Below are 8,413 nucleotides of genomic sequence, written 5' to 3' on the forward strand. Positions count from 1 at the left end.
ATAAACTCAAAAGTTATGCTTGTTTGAAAATGACTATTGTTATATACTTCACAAGAATTTAATCGCTAAGAGATGTTTTGACTTGCCTATAAGCTAGGAGCTATTTGAGGTCTTAATATATGTCTAAACTACTAATAAAACTATCAAAATATAAGGTTTGATTTTTCATCAACTTAAATCATGGTTCTAACATTGACTTTGATTTTTGGGTTTTCATATTAATTTAGAAAATAAAATTAAAAACGGGCCCTACAAGGTTCGACTGGTGACTCTTGATCTGGAGTCAAATGCTCTACCATTGAGCTAAGGACTCTCATTATATGTATTAAATATTATTTTTTTTTCACACTTATGAAAATATCTCATTTATTTTTCCTATTTCTCGGTGCATAATTTAGAAGATAAAATAAAAAAAGGCCCTACCAAGTTCGAACTAGTAACCTCTTGATCTGCAGTAAAATAATCTACCACTGAGTTAAGGAACTTTTTTATAAGCAATAAATATTAGTTTCCTTCTACATTTATAAAAGTATCTCAGAAATTTTTGGCATATTTCTCGATGCTTCGTTTAGAATAAAATATAAAGGGCCCTACCAGGTTCGAACTGGTGACCTCTTGATCTGCAGTCAAATGCTCTACCGCTGAGCTAAGGACCCTTGTTGTATTTACTGAATACTAATTTCCTTCAACATCTATGATAATATCTCATATGATTTTTCCATATTTCTCAATGCTTAGTTTAGAAATATAATAAAAAGGGCCCTGCCAAATTTGAACTAGTGACCTCTTGATCTCCAATAAAATACTCTACCACTGAGCTAAGGACTCTTGTTATATGTATCTAATATTAATTTATTTTCACATTTATGGAAGGATTTTATTCATTTTTCCACATTTCTCTGTGCTTGATTTAGAAATAAAATAAAACAGTCCTACCAGGTTCGAATTGGTGACCTCTTGATCCATAATCAAATGCTCTTGCTGAGCGAAGGAACCTTGTTATATGTAACATATTTATGAAAGAATCCAATTCATTTTTCCACATTTCTCGATGCTAAATTTAGAAAATAATATTAAAAAGGGCCCTACCAGGTTCGAATTGGTGACCTCTTGATCTGCAGTCAAATGCTCTACCACTGAGCTAGATATGCTTGTTATATGTATTAAATATTAATTTTCTTCCATACTTATGAAAATATCTCATTCATTTTTCACATTTCTTGGTACTTAATTTAGAAAAAAAAAAGGCTCTATCAGGTTTGAACTGGTGACCTTTTGACTTGCAGTCAAATAATCTACCACTAAGCTAAGGACCTTTATCATGTGTATTAAATATTAGGAAAATTTTCATAAATTCTAATAGTTTAGTATCTAATTACATAAAATCTCAACTATTTTTATATTTACGTAAAATCTTAATTTTTTGTTCATTGTCACGGTACATTGCTAAGATTCTCGATACATCACCATACGATAAATAACTATCGATATATAACTCTCTAAGTATTAATATCACATAGATACACAAGTCTTATGTATCAGTAGTAAAAAAATCATTTCGATACGTGATTTTTATCGATTTTCAATTTATTATGAATCTGTAACCTAATATTCGGTAAGATACATAACTTTTATACATTTGGTTACAAGATACATCATTCTTATGTATCTCCGAACTTTCTTAGCATATATATTATTCTTATGTATCTTCAATAATATCATTATCTATAGACACAATCTTCGAAGAGGATTAAGAAGGAAACTCCATCGTCGCCGTTATTGTCGCCAGAGAATCCCACCAACTCCTACTTCCAGTAAGTCGTGAGAAGAAAATCATAAAATTGGACCATCACATGAACAAGGTTGAGAATGGTAGTGATGGATGAACTAAGGCTATTTATGTTAGTGGACCTGATGGTGCGGCTGTTTCTGGTGGTTCACGTATCGGCGACGGTGACGGTCGTGGTAAAAACTGAATAAGAATGTTAAATATTTTTTTTATCTTCATAATTTCCTTGATTTTAGGCTTTGTTTGAGGAGAATTAGACATTAAAATGGAGATGTAGGATATGTATCTAATCGTTAGAGAGAGAAAGTGTGAAAGAGATTTTTATAAGTAGTTTTGAGGGTTGAAATTTTAAGTAATATTAGTAATTATAAGGTATAGTTTTCAGTAATTTTTACGAAATATTAATTTCTTTCTACATTTATAGAAGGACCTCATTTATTTTTTGCACATTTTTTGGTGCTGCTTCATTTTAAAATAAAATAAAAAGGGACCTACCAGGTTCGAACTGGTGACCTTTTGATCTGCTGTCAAATGCTCTACCACTGAGATAAGAAGCCTTGTTATATTTATAAAATATTAATTTCCTTCAACATCTATGATAGGATCTCATATCACTTTTCCATATTTCTTGGTGCTTAGTTTAAAAATAAAATGAAAAGAGCCCTACTAAATTTGAACTAACGACCTCTTAATCTCCCAGTCAAATGCTCTACCAGTGAGCTAAGGACCCTTGTAATATGTTTCTAATATTAATTTCCTTCCACATTTATGAAAGAATCTCATATTTCCCTACATTTCTCTGTGGTTGATTTAGAAATAAAATAAAAGGATTTTACCAAGTCCGAACTAGTGACCTTTTGATCTGCAGTCAAATGCTCTTGTTGTGCTAAGGACCCTTGTTATCTATATTAAAGATTAATGGAATTTATGAAATAATCCCATTCATTTTTTTACATTTATCGATGCTTAATTTAGAAGATAAAATTAGAAAAGGGCCCTACTAGGTTCGAACGGGTGACCTCTTGATCCGCGATCAAATGCACTATGACTGAGCTAAGAAAATTTGTTATATGTATTACATATTAAATTTTTTCCACATGTATGAAAATATCTCATTCATTTTTTCATAATTCCTGGTGATTAATTTAGAAAATAAAATAAAAAAGGCCCTACCAGGTTCGAACTATTGACCTCTTGGTCTATAGTGAAATGATCTACCATAGAGGTAAGGACCTTTGTTATATGTATTAAATATTAGTTTCCTTTTACATTTATAAAAGGATCTCATTAATTTTTGGCACACTTCTCTATGCTTCATTTAGAAATAAAATAAAAAGGGCCCTACCATGTTCGAAATGGTGACCTCTTGATCTGCAGTCAAGTACTCTGAGCTAAGGACCCTTGTTATACTTATTGAATATTGATTTTCTTCAACATCTACGATAGGATCTCATATCATTTTTTCACATTTCTTGATGCTTAGTTTAATAATAGAATAAAAAGCGCCCTGCCAATTATGAATTAGTGACCTCTTGATCTTCAGTCAAATACTCTATCACTGAGCTAAGGAATCTTGTTATGTGTTTCTAATATTAATTTATTTTCACATTTATGGAAGGGTCTCATTCGTTTTTTCACATTTCTCTGTGCTTGATTTAGAAATAAAATAAAATGGTCCTACTAGGTTCGAACTGGTGACCTCTTTATCTGCAGCCAAATGCTCTAGCTGCGCTAAGGATCCTTGTTATATGTACTAAATATTAATTTTATTCCACACTTATAAAAATATCTCATTCATTTTTTTACATTTCTCGGCGCTTAATTTAGAAAAAAAGAGATCCTATTAGGTTCGAACTGGTGATCTCTTGACTTGCAGTCAAATGATCTACCACTAAGCTAACGACCTTTATTATATGTATTAAATATTAGGATAATTCTCATAAATATCAATAGTTTAGTATGTAATTACATAAAATCTCAACTATTTTCATATTTACGTAAAATCTCAATTTTTCGTTCATTGTCGCGATACATAGCTAAGACTGCGATACGTCAACATATGATACATAGATAAATATATATAAATCTTCAAGTATTAATATCATAGAGATACATTCAGATACATAAGTATTATGCATCAGTAGTACAAAAGGCATTTCGATAAGTGATTTTTTAGATTTCAATTTATTATGTATCTGTTACCTAATATTCGGTAAGATACATAGCTTTTGTGCATTTGGTTACAAGATATGTCATTGTTATGTATCTCTGAACTCTCTTAACAGATATATCAATCTTATTTATCTTTAATAATATCTTTATCTATAGACACAATATCCGAAGAGGATCAAGAAGGAAACTCCGCCGTCGTTGTCACTGTCGCAGGAGAGTCTCATCAACTCTAGTTTTAGTAAGTCGAGTGAAGAAAATCATGAAATCGGACTAGGACATGAACAAGGTTGAGAATGGTAGTGATGAAAAAACTAAGGTTGTGGATATTAAAGGACCTGATGGTGCGACTGTTTCTGGTGGTTCATGTAAAGGCGGTAGTGGCGGTCTTGGTGAACACTGCATAAGAATGTTAAATGGAGTTTTTTCTTCACAATTTTCTTGATTTTAGGCTTTGTATGAGAATTATTAGGCTTTAAAATGGGATGTGGGTTATGTATCTGATAGTTGGCGAGTGAAAGTGTGAGAAGAGATTTTTATAATTAGTTTTGAGGGTTGAATTTTTAAGTAATATTAGTAATTTAAGGTATAGTTTTAAGTATTTTTTCGTAAATATTAATTTCTTGCTACATTTATAAAATGACCTCATTTAGTTTTTGCACATTTCTCGGTGCTGCTTCGTTTAGAAATAAAATAAAAAGGGCCCTACCAGGTTCGAACTGGTGACCTCATGATCTGCAGTCAAATGCTCTACCACTGAGCTAAGAACCCTTGGTATATTTATCAAATATTAATTTCTTCAACATTTATGATAGAATCTCATATCACTTTTCCATATTTCTTGATCCTTAGTTTAGAAATAAAATGAAAAGGGAAATTTGAACTAGCAACCTCTTGATCTCCAAGTCAAATGCTTTACCACTGAGCTAAGGACCCTTGTTATATGTATCTAATATTAATTTATTTCCATATTTATGAAATAATCTCATTTCTTTTTCTACATTTCTCTGTGCTTGATTTAGAAATAAAATAAAAGGGTTTTACCAAGTCCGAACTGGTAACCTTTTGATCTGCAGTCAAAAGCTCTAGCTATACTAAGGACCCTTTTCATCTGTGTTAAAAATTAATTTCATATCAAATTTATGAAAGAATCCCATTCATTTTTCCAAATTTCTCGATGCTTAATTTGGAAGATAAAATTAGAAAAGGGCCCTACTATGTTCGAACTGGTGATCTCTTGATCCACAGTCAAATACTCTATGATTGAGGTAAGGACACTTGTTATATATATTAAATATTAATTTTTTCCCACACTTATGGAAAGATCTCATTCATTTTTTCATATTTTTTGGTGATTAATTTAGAAAACAAAATAAAAAAGGCGCTATTAGATTCGAACTAGTGACCTCTTGATCTGCTGTAAAATGATCCACCATAGAGCTACAGACCTTTGCTATATATATTAAATATTAGTTTTCTTCTACATTTATAAAAGTATCTTATAAATTTTTGACATTCTCAATCCTACATTTAAAAATAAAATAAAAAAGGGCCCTACCAGGTTTGAACTGGTGACCTCTTGATGTGCAGTCAAATGCTCTAACATTGAGCTAAGGAACCTTGTTGTACTTATCGAATATTAATTTCCTTCAACATCTTTGATAGGATATCATATCATTTTCCATATTTTTTGGTGCTTAGTTTAGAAATAAAATAAGAAGGGCCCTGCTAAATGTTAATTAGTGACCTCTTGATCTTCAGTCAAATACTCTACCACTGAGCTATGGACTCTTGTTATATGTATTTAATATTAATTTCTTTCACATTTATAAAGGATTTCATTCGTTTTTCCATATTTCTCTGTAGTTGATTTAGAAATAAAATTAAATGGTCCTACCAGGTTCGAATTGGTGACCTCTGGATCTGCAATCAAATGCTCTGGCTGAGCTAAGGACCCTTGATATATGTATTAAATGTTAATTTCCTTCCAAATTTATGAAAGTATCCCATTCATTTTTTTCATTTTTCTCGATGCATAATTTAGAAAATAAAATTAAAAAGGGCCTTACCAGGGCCGAACTGGTGACCTCTTGATCTACAGTCAAATGCTCTACCACTAAGCTAAGGATTGTTATATGTATTAAATATTAATTTTCTTCCACACTTATGAAAAGATATCATTCAGTTTTTCACATTTTTCAGTGCTTAATTTAGAAAAAAAAGGTCCTATTAGGTTCGAACTGGTGACTTCTTGACTTGTAGTCAAATGATCTACCACTAAGCTAACGACCTTTATTATATGTATTAAATATTAGGTCAATTTTCATAAATCCCAATAGTTTAGTATGTAATTACATAAACTCTCAACTATTTTCATATTGACATAAAATTTCATGTTTTCATTCATTGTCGCGATACATAGCTAAGACCCGCTATACATCACTATCTAATACATAAGTACAGATATATAACTCTTTAAGAATTAATATCATAGAGATATATTCAGATATATAAGTCTTATGTATCAGTAGTGCAAAAAGCATTTCGATACATGATTTTTGTAGATTTCAATTTATTATGTATCTATAACCTAATATTCGGTATGATACATAGCTTTTCTACATTTAGTTACAAGATATGTCATTCTTATGTATCTCTGAACTCTCTTTACAGATATATCATTCTTATGTATCTTCAATACTATCATCATCTATAGACACAATATCCGGAGAGGATCAAGAAGGAAACTCGCTGCCGTCGTCACTGTCGACGGAGAGTCCCATCAACTCTAGTTTTTAGTAGGTCGAGTGAATAAAGTCATGAAATTGGACCAGGACATAAACAAGGTTGGGAATGGTAGTGATGGTTGAACTAAGGCTGTTGATGTTAGCAGGCCTGATGGTGCAACTGTTTCTAGTGATTCACGTAGCGGCGACGGTTGCGGCGGTCGTGGTGAACACTGCATAAGAATGTTAAATGGAGTTTTTTCTTCACAATTTTCTTGATTTTAGGCTTTGTATGAGAAGTATTAGGCTTTAAAATGGGATGTGGGTTATGTATCTGATAGTTGGAGAGCGAAAGTTTGAGAAGAGTATTTTAATAATTAGTTCTGAAGGTTGAAAATTTAAGTAATATTAGTAATTTAATGTATAGTTTTAAGTAATTTTTCTTAAATATTAATTTATTTCTACATTTATGAAAGAACCTCATTTATTTTTGCACATTTCTTAGTGCTGCTTTGTTTAGAAATAAAATAAAAAGGGCCCTACCAGGTTCAAACTGGTGACCTCTTGATCTGCAGTCAAATGCTCTACCACTGAGCTAAGAAACCTTGTTATATTTATCAAATATTAATTTCCTTCAACATTTATGATAGGATCTCATATCACTTTTCCATATTTCTTGGTCCTTAGTTTAGAAATAAAATGAAAAGGGCCCTAACAAATTTGAACTAGCGACCTCTCGATGTCCAAGTCAAATGCTTTACCACTGAGATAAAGACCCTTGCTATATGTATCTAATATTAATTTCTTTCCATATTTATGAAAGAATCTCATTTTTTGTCTACATTTTTTGTGATTGATTTAGAAATAAAATAAAAGGGTTTTACCAAGTTAGAAATGGTAACCTTTTGATCTGCAGTCAAATACTCTAGATGTGCTAAGGTCCCTTGTTATATGAATTAAAGATTAATTTCATTCCAAATTTATGAATTAATTACATTCATTTTTCCACATGTTTTGATGCTTAATTTGAAAGATAAAATTAGAAAAGGGCCCTACTAGGTTCAAACTAGTGACCTCTTGATCCGAAGTCAAATGCTCTATGACTGAGCTAAGGACATTTGTTATATGTATTAAATATTATTTTTTTCAAAAATTATGAAAAGATCTCATTCATCATTTCATATTTCTCGGTGATTAATTTCAAAAATAAAATTAAAAAGGCCTTACCAGGTTCGAACTGGTGACTTCTTGATCTGTAGTAAAATGATCCACCATAGAGCTAAGGACCTTTGTTATATGTATTAAATATTAGTTTCCTTTTACATTTATAAAATGATCTCATTAATTTTTGGCACACTTCTCGACCTCTCGACACTTCATTTAAAAATAAAATAAAAAGGGTCCTACCAGGTTCGAACTGGTGACCTCTTGATCTGCAGTCAAATGCTCCACCACTGAGCTAAGGACCCTTGTTGTACTTGTCGAATGTTAAGTTTCTTCAACATTTTTGATAGGATCTCATATCATTTTTTCCATATTTTCAGTGCTTAGTTTAGAAATAAAATAAAAAGGGCCCTGCCAAAGTTGAACCAGTGACCTCTTGATCTTTAGTCAAATACTCTACCACTGAGATAAGGACTCCTGTTATGTGTATCTAATATTAATTTATTTTCACATTTATGAAAGGATCTCATTAGTTTTCCCACATTTCTCTGTGCTTGATTTAGAA

At 31.4% G+C, this 8,413-nt stretch overlaps 4 non-coding genes across 4 annotated transcripts; all 4 read right to left on the reverse strand.

Moving 5' to 3' along the window:
• Positions 1-584: 584 nt before the first annotated feature.
• TRNAC-GCA lies at positions 585-656 on the reverse strand. The gene has a single exon. It is a non-coding gene; the product is annotated as a tRNA-Cys (tRNA).
• A 4,001-nt stretch (positions 657-4,657) lies between these two features.
• TRNAC-GCA lies at positions 4,658-4,729 on the reverse strand. Its single transcript has one exon. It is a non-coding gene; the product is annotated as a tRNA-Cys (tRNA).
• Positions 4,730-7,217: 2,488 nt separating this feature from the next.
• TRNAC-GCA lies at positions 7,218-7,289 on the reverse strand. The gene has a single exon. It is a non-coding gene; the product is annotated as a tRNA-Cys (tRNA).
• A 792-nt stretch (positions 7,290-8,081) lies between these two features.
• Positions 8,082-8,153, reverse strand: TRNAC-GCA. The gene has a single exon. It is a non-coding gene; the product is annotated as a tRNA-Cys (tRNA).
• Between the last annotated feature and the right edge of the window lie 260 nt (positions 8,154-8,413).

Source organism: Capsicum annuum, chromosome 7 (genome assembly GCF_002878395.1).
Source record: "Capsicum annuum cultivar UCD-10X-F1 chromosome 7, UCD10Xv1.1, whole genome shotgun sequence".
NCBI lineage: Eukaryota > Viridiplantae > Streptophyta > Magnoliopsida > Solanales > Solanaceae > Capsicum > Capsicum annuum.